At 41.3% G+C, this 14,383-nt stretch overlaps 1 long non-coding RNA gene across 1 annotated transcript; it reads left to right on the forward strand.

Moving 5' to 3' along the window:
- Nucleotides 1-6,309: 6,309 nt before the first annotated feature.
- Nucleotides 6,310-7,520, forward strand: LOC310941282. Its single transcript, XR_014593082.1, has 3 exons — nucleotides 6,310-6,569; nucleotides 7,133-7,238; nucleotides 7,321-7,520. It is a non-coding gene; the product is annotated as an uncharacterized lncRNA (long non-coding RNA).
- Nucleotides 7,521-14,383: the final 6,863 nt, after the last annotated feature.

A 14,383-nucleotide genomic window follows, 5' to 3' on the forward strand; every position in this document is an offset into this window, starting at 1 on the left:
TCCACAGCTACCCTGTGATTAATCTGATTAAAAATTGTAATCTTTTGACAGCCCTAGTATATATATATCTTGTTTTTTAATCAAGTCAAAAAAAAAAAAAAAAAAAGGTATGACCAAGTGCTTTAAAGATTTTAACCGGCACAGGTATAAAACATAAACTCAGTAAAATAGTGACATAATAGAATAGTAAAATGGTCAAAACTACATAGAAGTGTCCGGGTTGACTGTTTTGATGAAGGCCAAGGAGAAGAGGTGGGTCTTTGAAAGCAATTTGACTAGTAAGACAATTTGGCATACTAGTAGAACTACTAGGGCGCACTAGTAGAATGACTGAGTCTTACTAGTAATGTTTTTCCACTACTAGTGCCACTTTTAGTAACACTACTCGGCCCGACTAGTTGGCATGTGTCATGCACTAGTAGCCTCCTGGACCCTACTAGTAACACCAAAGGGCCTACTAATAGCAATAGTAAGCCATTTTTGACCTCACTAGTACTACTGGTAAGTACAAAAATGCCCACTAGTAGTAGTAGTAGTAGTAAGACCCAAAATCTCCAGTAGTAGCACTAGCAAGGTATTTTTGACCTCACAGGTACAACAAGTGAGGCTCAACATGTCTATGAGTAATACTAGTGAACATTTGGACCCTTACTAGTGGGTGTTTTTGTACTTACTAGTAGTAATAGTGAGGTCAAAAATGCCTTGCTAGTGCTACTAGTTGGCATTTTGGCGCTACTAGTAGGGTTCAGGAGGCTACCAGTGCATGACACACGCCTACTAGAACACCATGAGAAATAAGGGTTCCAAATTTTGAACCCTTTTAAACCCCTTTCCTGAATAAAGGGTTTTAAAGGGTTCTCCTATGAGGACAAGCCGAAGAACCTTAAATGGTTCTACTTAGCAATTTTATTTCTAAGAGTGTAGGGTTTTTACTAAAAAGTGGCACTAGTAGGGGAAAAACCTTACTAGTAAGATACAGTCATACTACTAGTGTGCCAAATTGTCTTACTAGGACAAAAAGCTCAAAAAGCATGGACCTTAAGTTCGATATTAAGGCTTTCCATACTTTCCGAATCAAATTGGATTGGAATTGGAAACTTCCAGATGTGTCAAACCTGAGCAGCACACAGCCAGACGACAAATGCACAAACCCACACCTGAAAAAGAGAGACTTTGAGCCTTGACACATGTCATTTGCATTTGACGCCGGTGCCCTTGTGACTAACCCAGACATCAGAGAAGTTACGACCTGCCATCAGCATTTGGCCAAGGATCCAAAGAGCACATGACCTCATAAAAAGAAGCTTAAAAAAGGAATGAGGCACCGGCAATCACCAACAACAACAGCCTGGAAATTCCATTGTTCGCGACGGCACGGCAGTCGCATTTTTTTATTGTTGGAACTAAAATTACACGCTGACACAGAGCATGCAGGGGGGGGGATTTAGCAGCTCTGTTGCAGTGGCGTTGCTGCGTTTACGGAGGGCAAACACCATAAAAAAAAAACTGTAAAACGGACAAATGTAGAGTCTGTGAGCATTTTATGGACTTTTACGAACACCACCAGAGGAAACGGCGTCAAATCCTGTGCAAATGGATTTCACCCCCAAACCTGAGACGCTAACACGTGTCTTTAACAGCACTGACATTTACCAGCATATAAAAAAGATTGCACACATTTAAATTTACAATTTAATTAACGTCACACTTACCTTAAAGTTGCCTTAAGTGAGTCAGTGAGTTCCTGTCAGGAAAGAGAAGAGTATTAGAAGAGTGTGAAGTGTAAAGCAAAGTATGTAGCTGTTTGGAAAAGCTGCATCAACAACTTGTCTTTCATGTGAAGCCCAGTATTTACAGCACACGTGGTTGAGCGGTTTATTAGGTGTAAACTAACACGGTTCTGCAATAAATCATTTTCCGTGAGGTTAATAATGCTCAGATTTTTATTGACAGTGTTTCGGAGAGGTGGTGGTGGAGGTGGTTCAACTTGAGGAGGATGCCATTTGTGACGCTGCTGAACATGAGACCGTTACGCAGAGAGGCATTTCAGCTATTTAGCCGAGCCACACGGATATAACCGAGCTGGATAAAGTAATAGAAACACCTGTCATCGTAACGCGGCATAATTTATCAGCACCAACACAAACAGCAGCAGGATCACACAGTTAAAGGACACAAAACACATTTTTTAGCCACTTCACCAAATCTACACCTGCTTAAGTCTCTTTTTTACCTACACCAACATCCCCAGAGATAACATAATCCACTGCTACCTGCATCATTAAGATTAAATGTGTTATTTTAGGTGATGCAAACTTACCAAACAAAAGTAGATCTGCAGCTCCTGTGTCCTGCAAACTGAAAACAAGAGATTTTTCTCTGTCATGTGGTTGACTTACACATCATAGACTTAAGAAGCACACATTGTATAAGGTGAGCCTTGTATTAAGTGGCTTAAATCATCTGTTTTTCTTCCTGTCCACACTGGCAGGCATGTTTTATTTGTTTTTTTTTAGTGACATTGTGCCTGCCTTAGGCCCCTGTGTTTCTTATTGCAAAAGAGCCAGCAGGGGGCGCACACAGCTCAGACAGCACAGAACCACACTCTAAAAAAACCTGAGCTAAGCACCTCCATATAGTATTGATTATCAAGTGAATTTTTTATAATCTTTATAATCTCTTTTAATAGATCAACATCAGATTAAAAGGCTTTCAATTGACCAAAATTACTAATCATTTTCAATCAATGAATATAATCTCACACACAGTTGTGTAAATCACAGAATAAGCACTTAATACACAACACAAACCAATGCACTCCAACTTTATCTATAAAGCACTTTAAACACAACAGCAGAAACAAAAGTACAAGTCGCACAAATATGTCGCACAATAAAAACACTAAAACGAGGCGAAGCATATCACACTTTACCTCAGTAGTGATGCATCGCTCCGAGGTTGAGTGGAACTGGGGTCACGTTGGCTGGTTGGTTGACCTTTGGTTCCATGGAGTCTGAGCCTGGGCCTCCTGCAGAGATCCAGGACCTCGACAGCCGCCGGGCGAAGGTCAACGTCTGTCTCCTCGTCGGTCCTTTGACACGGAACAAATAATATGTCTTAATTTAATTTGACCGAATGGTGTCCAATGGTGAGACGGCAGCTCGTCACAAACACAGAACTCCTCCGCTCTCAACTTCCTTTCACGAGCGAGAAAGAGCAATCATACATATTTATAGACCTGTAAATACTTTACATTTTGAATTATGTTAACGCCAAGTTTGGGGTCACTTAGAAACGTCCTTATTTTTGAAGGAAAAGCAGGTTTTTTTCAATGAATATAACATTAAATGAATCAGAAATACACCGTATACATTGTTAATGTGGTAAACGACTATTCTAGCTGCAAACGTCTGGTTTTTAATGGAATATGTACATAGGTGTATAGAGGCCCATATCCAGCAACCATCTCTCCAGTGTTCTAATGGTACAATTGTTTTCACTATAATTTTCACAGGTTTACTTTGCTCTTGGAAAGAACCATTCATTTTACTGCATTTTTATCCGTTTCCACCGATGTAACCGTGCTACAATGCGGCACCTCAGCTGTCTGGGGTGTCTGACCGCACGCTAAGCCAATGAAAGTATTCCAAATATAGCAGACAATTATAATGACGCTGATTGTTTTGACAGTTGGGCTTTCTTTTACTGGGCAAGCAATGTTTTCTCTGCCGTGCCGTCCATTCACATTAAAACTCTGCGTTTCTGAACACTGATTAATGTACACTACCTTTCAAAAGTTTGGGGTCACTTAGCAATGTACTTATTTTGAAAGGAAAAGCACTTTTTTCAATGAATATAACATTAAATTAATCAGAAATACACTCTATACATTGATAATGTGGTAAACGACTATTCAAGCTGCAAACGTCTGGTTTTTAATGGAATATGTACATAGGTGTATAGAGGCCTATTTCCAGCAACCATCTCTCCAGTGTTCTAATGGTACATTGTGTTTGCTAATTGCGTTAGAAGGCTATTGATGATAAGAAAACCCTTGTGCAATTATTATTTTTTAATTATTATCCCACCCGAGAGCAAAACAAATGTATCTTAATACCATAACTGTCATCTGCTATTCTTTTCTCCGCAGCCTGCACCTCGTCCGTCACCAGCAGCTCCAGAACTCTGGCTCAGTCTTACAGGCAGTAACGTGAGAACATTAAACATGGAGCTGAATCACGTTCGAGATCAGCGCTGCGGTAAACAGACAGATGACAGACGTAACGATCGGCCGACAACATGACAAAGCAGATGGATGTGAGAGCAGGAGAGACTGTGGCGGGCCTGTGTGGCAGATGGACCACCGTGAAAGTGCAAGGACGGCACCAATCTGTTCCCTCCTTCTTCGTCTCGTCCTCTACCTTAGCCGATGAGCGATGAAGAAAATATGTGTTATTACTGACAGAGATGGTGTTAGAGTCAAGCAATGACTGATTAGTAGACGAGTCCAAGTCAAGACATTGACAAGACTAGAAATAATGGAACGGAAAAAAATGTAGACATTTTCTTTTTAGCCCAAAATGTTACCAAAACGTCCTACTATACTATGTCATCGACCTCAATGTCATACTACACTATTTCGTCCAAAATCTGACAATTTTTTTGAAAAAAAAAATGTTGGTCCAAAATTTGACAAAAACGACATACTATACTATGTCGTCCAAAATGTGACAATTTTTTTGAAAAACATTTTTTTGGTCCAAAACTTGACAAAAACGTCACACTATACTATGTAGTACGTCATAGTACAGTATGTTGTCCAGAAATGGTCAAAACTGGTCAAAAACGTCATACTATAGTATGTCGTCCAAAAATGGTCCAAAACGTCATAGTATAGCCCTGAATGATAGTATCACGTTTGTCCACAGGAGGGCAGTTTCAACAGTTGAGCATCCATGAATAATGTAATCTCACGTTTGTCCACAGGAGGGCAGTTTAGATAAATCCATCCGGAATCTTCCACTTCCTGTTTGCCATTTGGAGCCAGCAGGAGCAGGAGGAGACAACCGGAAGGAGGATGAGGAGCAGCGGGGACAAACATGTGGTAACTGCTGCTTAAAAATGATCCACACATTTCTTAGATGTTCTATTGATGTTTACAACTGTTGTTAACATCCGTGATCTGATCACAGGTGTTCACATGCCACCGGCTAATGCTAATGCTAATGTGACGTCACTGCTCCACAGTAAACAAACACCTTTCATTTAATTTGTCTTCACATACGAATGATGTTGTTTTCTGTTTGTTACAGAAAGACAAAGAATGTTCATCAATGTTTCTCAAACCTGGAATTTATGATTCTCAAATGTCTTCTCTTTTTTTTAATCCACAAGCCAAAAATTATTCTGTTTTAATTATTTCTTTGTTATAAGGAACAAAGAAAGCAGAAAATGCTCAACATGTGTAATAAAATAAAACCATTAAAGAACCAACAACAATTCATTGATCATTAAAGTAATAGCCAATTCATTTAGTAATTGTTTAATAATGCTAATCCTTGCATCCCTACTTGTTTTATATATATATATATATTATTATTATTATTATTATATATATAAAATGTGTGAAATAAAATGTCATAACCCCCTCCTGTCATGTCTGTGGGGGGCCGGGGGGCTTGAGCACAGCCCCGATCTCCCACCACCACCAGTGAGTAATCTCTTGGGACTGCGAGGTGGAATCGAACCACAGACTGGCATAACCTTACAGGTGCGAATGAAACCACTACGCCACACATCCCTTTGTGATTTAGGAGCTCTTGGTGTTTTTCAGTATTCACTTTGGATGTGGAACCTTAAATGTTGGAGTATAAGGGAATTGAACCCACAAGCTCAACATCCTGAAGACTGCTCCTTAACCAGTTGAGCTAACCACACACTCTTGCTTTCATTATCGAACTCCTTTTTTCTGTTTGTGGTTGAATATTGTATTCAAAAATCAGCCCATGCAAGACCCAAACCTATACTCACAGGAACCAAGGGTTGGACCCATAATCTCAGGATCCTGTGTGTAAACCATTACACTAATGGCGCTTTTCCACCGGCCCGACTTTAAACGGCACTACACTACACGACACGGTTTAGCGAGTGTTTCCACTAGCGTAGTACCTGGAACTCGGCACTATTTTTAGTACCTGCGGTGGTGAGGTTCCATTCGTGGTGCCGGTACTATGCGCAGGTACTATGCGCTGATTGGTCAAAACTGCCGGTAACTGATTGGCCAGAAGTGTCGTCACTGGGTGCGTCATGAGCGCGACATAAAATACAGGATGCAGGAGTCTATTTCACCATTTTTCGAAAAATAGTAGCGCGCAAATACTTCGACATGGCGACTCTGCATAAGAACACTCCATGGTCCAACGACGAGGTCCAGACTGTCCTGTGTTTAATCGGAGACGACAAAATACAGAGAGCTGGACGGAGCCGCCCGTAACGAGCAGGTCTTGCCGGGAGTCGATGTCCGCTCACGGCGTAACACAGCAACTCCAATAACTCTGCACACGCCAACGGTAAGTTTTTTATTTTCAGCCTAAGAGCAACGTTTAACTACTGCTGAGAATAAACTCGCTTAAACAAGACATTATAAAAGTAACATCATGTGTGTCGGTAATCTCTGTCCGTCTGTTTACACGAGACAACGTAGTTGGCTAGCTAGTTAGCAATGTCGCTATTAGGTGCTCAACCTACAACAAAACATTACGTAAACCTGTAAAAGAAACCAGATTTGTACAAGTCATGAATTAGACTTACTACCGTGTAACGTTTTGTCTTTGCGTGTTAAAACAGACTAGACCAGAATATACAGTATGGGTTCTATATTTACATTATAGACAGAGAATGAGCATCGGATATTATATGTCTATATTACACTTTTTCAAAAAGACAGTATATTGCACATGGGATGAGGAGCCTGGTTATATGTTGTCTACTGAGAGCTAACAGCTGCAGGGAGGAATAAAGGATAATAATAATGATAAAGCTCCTTCATTTAGGGTGTTTCAGTCTGTGGCTGAATATATATATATTGTTATGCGTGTAATTACAGCGTATGTATACACTTCTTTTGTTCAAGAATCCCATTCCATATGTGAGGAGTGTTCATCCACCCCAGCAGAGCCATCAGCTGCTTCGTTATCGGGGGCACCAACTTCGCCACAGACCACAGATCTGTGCAACTGGTAAGAAATAATAAACATGATTTACAGCATTTGTGTATTTCCTTAATGGTTTGATTAATAACCCCTTTTCTCTTCTCTATAGTGTTATGTAGGGAAGAGAAAAAGAAGCACACAGCTGTCCTCGCAGAGCTTCAGGTGGAAGATGTTCAGTAGCAGGAGTGGAACCGGACACAACGTAACCGCCACATCACGAGAGTGCTGCGTTCAACCACGCATTCCTTTGAGTGATTGGGCAGCTTGTCCAGGCAATAGGTGGCAGGAGCATGCGACCTATTTCCTCCCTCCTGTCCTAAGACTCCACCACCTATGTACAGTTTATTTGATTTGCTGTGCAATTTAACTTTGGTTTGCTGTGTTTTTTTGTTTGAATAAACAACAATGTGACTTATGTGATTACGTCATGCGTATTTCTTTTCTTTTAATTGTGGCAGCCTTTACAAACAAAACGTATACAGACAAAAGGAGACATCTCTGCAGAAAGTACAAACTTTTATTTGTAATTCAGTGAAAAACAGTACAATAATAAAGCATTTTACAAATTCACAACAAGTGACACATCAGGCCCTCACCTACATCTCTGCCATCCTCTACACCCTGTGCCACTGCCACCACAGGTTCAACCACTGTAGCTGCTGTGTGTGCATCTCATTCAGTGTCATAGGTCTCACCATGATTTTCACACAGGTTATGCAGAGCACAGCAGGTCATCACCACCATGGATTTCACCAGCTGGACATCACAGTCATTCCTTTTCAGGAGTGACAGAACCATCTGAAACACACAGGCAGCATGCTTACGTTAATACCAGAATACCAAAAATAGAGATTGCTTTCGGTCATTACTACGCTGTACAATTGTACAGTACTATGTAGAAGTCTGAGGCCACCATTAGATTGTTGCTATAATGACAATAGAGGATCATTATTTCTATTTCACCATACTGGAACACAATCAGAATATATGTATGCAGTTTTTTGTTGTTTTAAAAAAAACATCCTCTACAGGTGTCCAGTATTTAGTGTGATCGACCCTTACACTTGAACAATAACACAACTCTGTTAATACTGGAGTGGAACCTTAATTAATGTTTCTGGTTCAAGACATGCATGAGTATTACATACTCAAAAAAACAACATCGTTTCTGCACAGTACTGTATATGAGCTAGTTAGCGATAGCAACTATATTAGCTTACCCTCACTCGTCGTCTCGTAACATCTCATCTTCAGTTTCATGATGTATGACTTCCCAAACTTCTCTGTACTCCTCCACAGTATTTCTTCTTGCCGCCTGTAGCTTTTTCTGGCGATCTTCTCTTCTGTGTGTGAACAAATGCCACAGACCGAGCAACAGAACGAGTCCACGTCCGTCATTGTTTATATGCGTGTGTGTCTCGCGTATAAGACGTCATAGCAGTTTCGCGCAGCCGGGTTGCAGCCGTGTTGTGATAACCACGCCCACGTTGAGAAGGTACGTTCTCTGTAGTGGAAACACAACTAAACCGTGCCGTTTCGTGTCGTGTCGCTCAGTGCCGTGTAGCCCGGAGCTAGTGGAAAAGCGCCATAACTGTTTGGCTGGGCTCTCGTGCTGAAAAGACATTATCAAGTAGTTCAATACGTTGAAGTCATAGGTTTGATTATTGAAAGGCTTCCAAATTTAGCAAATAAGCACACAAGGACAAATAGCTCATGGGACTAAGAGAATGACTCAAGTTCCTGAGATTCGTGTGAGTATGGGTTCAAATCTTGCATGGCCTGATTTTTAAATACAATATTCAACCAGAAAGAGTAAATAGGAGTTCGAAGAATCAGAGAAAGAGTCTGGAGTTAGCTCAACTGGTTAAGGAGCAGTAATCAGGATCCTGAGGTCATGGGTTCAACCCTTGGGTCCTGTGAATATGGGTTTGAATCTTACATGTACTGAATTTTAAATACAATATTCAACCACAAACAGTAAATAGGAGTTCGAAAAATGAAAGAATGAGTGTGGAGTTAGCTCAACTGGTTAAGGAGTAGTCATCAGGACCTTGAGGTTCTGGGTTCGATTCCCTTATCCTCCAACATTTAAGGTGCCACATCCAAAGTGAACACTGAAAAGCACCAAGAGCTACCAAATCTCTCAGGGATGTGTGGCGTAGTGGTTTCGTTCACAACAGTAAGGTTGTACCAGTCCGGTGGTGGCTGGTTCGATTCCACCTCGTGGTCCCAAGACATTACTCGGTGGTGCGGAGCGGCATTAGAGTGGTGGTGTGGTGGGACCGAGGGAGGGGCAGGAGCTTCTCCCCCGGCGTTTCCAGAGACATGAATGGAAGGGGTTATGCCATTTTATTTCACACATTTTTGACCCACAGTAAATCGGTGTGGTGTGTCCCACCACACCACACCACCGTAAATCGGTGTTTCCCACCCCACCACACCACCGTAAATCGGTGTGGTGCGGGTGTGTCACACCCCACCCCACCCCACCCCACCACCGTAAATCGGTGTGGTGCGGGTAACTGAGAGGGAGAGTGTTTGTTGTGAAGAGCTCCAATTTTTGTCAGCAGATGTTCACGGTAAACTATTGTGTGATCAAACTTATTCCAATATCAACAATTTTGGGAGAGCCTCCAGCGTCTCCTGTCTCTGGCGCTTTTTAACGCGAACAACCTACATGCTTACCATGTAGATGGATGGATGGATGGAGGGAGAGCAGAGAGGCAGTGACACAAAGCTCCTGTGCCACATCATCTGTCAGCTGACTTGGCGACAGGCAGCAGGGTGCGGGGTTGTTGATATGTGATATATACGACATACACACAGAGCAACAGATCTGCTCTGTGTGTGCAGGCCAGCACCACAGAGGGATGAGGTGTGCTGTCAGTACCACACCGGGCTTACGGGGGGACGTGCTGCAGATGCGGTTCCCCCTATAACGAGACGCAAATTAGAAACAGCGAGAAGGGATAAACGACAAATGCTGCAAAGAGAGCATAAACATGTCATCATCTACTTGAAGCACCACTTCACCCCTAAACAATATACAGTTTCTTTTTCATCAGACAGTGGCTCTGAGATACAGTTCTCATTCGCACAACAACAGAGGTAAGGTATTAAAAATGATAATAAATACATCTTCTACCGTTCTATCCAGGGCCGGGTCGCGGGGGCAGCAGTCTGAGAAGGGATGCCCAGACCTCCCTCTCGCAGGACACTTCCTCCAGCTCTTCCGGGGGAACCCCAAGAACTCCAGCGTGTCCTGGGTCTTCCTCTGGGTCTCCTCCCGGCGGGACATGCCCGGAACACCTCCCGAGGGAGGCGTCCACCTGACATAAATTTGACCGTGAAAATAAAAGCCATACACTGCTCGACACAGTGTTTCTGTCAATTACAACAAGTATTAGGATCAAATTGAATCCAACTCTCTAATATGACGTGACTTTAAAGAGAGATAACATGCTAAATCAACCTTTTAATCATTTTAATACTCAGTCTAAGTACAGGAGTTAAAACGCGCGATGTCGACTTCCGCACTCATTGCTACGTCGCAATAGTATCCGGAAGAGCGGAAGTGCGCAAAAAGTGTTCTATTCTCGGCTCCACAGTGCCGCACACGGTTTCTACACAAACTTCCAGCCTCAGGAGGAGGCTCAGAGGATTTACGTGTCCAGTGGATATAGTTTATATATGACCACAATGTGCCGGCTAGAGTCGGGGAAATGATGGCTTTTTCAAATGCTAACTGCTGTTAGCTGCCGTTAGCGCTGACCTAGTTTCCTGTGTCTCATTTGCATTTGAAGAGACAGTCACTCAAAAGCGAGCGTTTTGAACAAGGCTGTTGTGAACTGCTGTTGTGCTTCATTCTTAAGGTATTTTGACCAAAATCATGCCACAGACATGTTCATTAGGACACCAGGGAACTAGGTTAACTTGTAGAAATAAGGTATAATATGTCTCCTTTAAAAAAAAAAAAAAAAAAAAAAAACCACAAAGAGACTTAGATCCATTGCAACACAAGATCAAGTGATGACATAAAAGGTCCAGTGTGTAGCATTTAGGAGGGTTAGGGGTTAATAATCGATCCTTCATTCATTCACCTTCTACCACTTTATCAAAAGCTCCTAAACAGTAAAGAACATTTCAGGAAAGTGAAGCTCTCTGAATCACTGCCAATGTGATGAACTAGTGACAGACAATCAAGAATGAAAAGGTGTCATGTACAGCATCTGAATGAGTGTTTCTCACACACTCAGCAGTGTAAAAAAATGTAAATAAGCGCTCCATAAATACCAGATTATGGCCTGTGGTGGAGGAATAACAGCTGTGAGCTGAGGTGAGATGAGGGGTTGTTATTTCTATTTTCACTTCAGAAGTGTGAATTATTTTGTGGGAGAAGCTGGAGGAGAGCAGCACAGGGAGTGAAATGTGAAATCCTGAAATAGAGCCAGACACTGACATTCAATATTTTTTTTTTCCCGGTTTCACTAGCAATACCACGTCGTCATCATCATCATCATCATTACGCACAAACTAACCCCGCTCTGCTCATTTTTGCTTCCAAAGGTCAACAAAAAAAAAAGGCGGCTGACGTCAGTGCTCCTGTGGACCGAGACGATCCGCACATCTGTGGCATCACAATAAAGATCCGTCTGCGGAGGTCACGCGCTTTAAGACACAGCAACACACGTCAGTGCGAGGCGATGATACGCCAGAATGAAAGCTACGCCATGTGCGCCATGCGGGCTCTTCCCCCCCCGGTACACTGCAACTCAACAGGATCAGTGGCATCAACAGCAGAGATGTGAGAGCAGCGTGACGTGTGCAGGTTTGTGACCTTGACGCCCCGACAGCTGCTGACCTCATCTCCACCGCGTCCTGACAGAGGGTGAAATCTGCTGTTTCCTTCTGTTGTTTCAACATAAACACAAATATGAATGATTAAGCATTTTGTTATGAGCCCTTTGTACGTACATGGTGTACTAATATTTACAAATGTAGTCAGAGATGTTTCCAAAGTGTAGATTTTCACATTTTTATCAATTTTTAAAGCAAATTTAAGACCTAAACTTCCTAAAGTCCTAACTAAAGATTCAGAAATCTCTGAATGGCAGGAAGAAATCTTTGAATCTCAGAGAGAAATCTTTGAATCTCAGGAAGAAATCTCTGAATCTCAGGATGAAATCTCTGAATCTCAGGATGAAATCCCTGAATCTCAGGAAAGGAATCTCGGGAAAGAAATCTCTGAATATCAGGATGAAATCTCTGAATCTCAGGAAGAAATCTCTGAATCTCAGGAAGAAATCCCTGAATCTCAGGAAAGAAATCTCTGAATCTCAGGATGAAATCCCTGACTCTCAGGATGAAATCCCTGAATCTCAGGAAAGAAATCTCTGAATCTCAGGAAAGAAATCTCTGAATCTCAGGAAGAAATCTCTGAATCTCAGGAAGAAATCTCTGAATCTCGGGAAAGAAATCTCTGAATATCAGAATGAAATCTCTGAATATCAGGATGAAATCTCGGAAAGAAATCGCTGAATCTCAGGGTGAAATCTCTGAATCTTGGGTAAGAAATCTCTGAATCTCTGGATGAAATCTCTGAATCTCGGGAAGAAATCTTTGAATCTCAGGAAGAAATCTCTGGAAAGAAATCTTTGAATCTCAGGATGAAATCTCTGAATCTCGGGAAGAAATCTTTGAATCTCAAGAAGAAATCTCTGAATCTCAGGATGAAATCTCTGAATCTTGGGAAATAAATCTCTGAATCTCAGGATGAAATCTGAATCTCGGGAAGAAATCTTTGAATCTCAGGAAGAAATCGCTGAATCTCAGGATGAAATCTCTGAATCTCGGGAAAGAAATCTTTGAATCTCAAGAAGAAATCTCTGAATCTCAGGATGAAATCTCTGAATCTCGGGAAGAAATCTTTGAATCTCAGGAAGAAATCTCTGAATCTCAGGAAGAAATCTCTGAATCTCAGGAAGAAATCTCTGAATCTCAGGAAGAAATCTCTGAATCGAGAAGAAATCTTTGAATGTCAGAAAGAAATCTTTGAATCTCAGGAAGAAATCTCTGAATCTCAGGAAGAAATCTCTGACTCAGGAAGAAATCTTTGAATCTCAGGAAGAAATCTTTGAATCTCAGGAAGAAATCTTTGAATCTCAGGAAGAAATCTCTGAAACTCAGGAAGAAATCTTTGAATCTCAGGTAGAAATCTCTGAATCTCAGTAAGAAATCTCTGAATCTCAGGATGAAATCCCTGAATCTCAGGAAAGAAATCTCTGAATCTCAGGATGAAATCCCTGAATCTCAGAAAGAAATCTCTGAATCAGCCTATCCCTCGACCGATTGGGGTGAAAAGAAAAGTGGGGACGGCAACGGCAAGAGGGAAGCGAGGTACAGTTAGGGACAGAGGAGCAAATATATAACAGTTGTGTCAAGTGAAATAAATTGTGACAGTTTAACATGCTGTTAAATTGTATGTTTAGTTGACCTAATAAACACACAGGGTTGTATACAGTCATGCTCTTGCTCTTTCTCCTCTTCTTCATTTCCTCTTTAGCTGAGGAAGCGTTTTCCACATCGAGGACACAAAACACTTTTTAAGATGTCAAACCACAGACTGTGGTGTTGGAGCAGGTGCAGTAACTCGGGAGCGAACAGCTTGTAAACTGCTGATCAAGCACACAGAGGCCTCTTGTTATTACAGCGTTTGAGGAGGAGTTTATGACGCCAACTACAGCCACTGAGCCATATATATACACACACATATGTACATGCATATATATATATACACACACATATGTACATGCATATATATACACACACATGTACATGCATATATATATATACACCACACATATGTACATATACACCACACATATGTACATATACATACATACGCACACATGTACATTCATATATATATATATATATATATATATATATATACACACATATGTACATACATATATACACACATATGTACATACATATATGTACATATACATGTATATACACACATGTATATACACACATATACATATTTATATATACATAGGCTGGTTTTTCTCTTTTATCCTGTGAAAAAACAAAGTGTGATTAATTGGTTCATTTAAAATTAAATAAATCCACTTAGTCACGAATTTAAATAAAAGTAAAAGTTGGATTCA

The sequence above is a fragment of the Microchirus variegatus genome (genome assembly GCF_963457635.1).
Source record: "Microchirus variegatus genome assembly, chromosome: 19".
NCBI classification, from domain to species: domain Eukaryota; kingdom Metazoa; phylum Chordata; class Actinopteri; order Pleuronectiformes; family Soleidae; genus Microchirus; species Microchirus variegatus.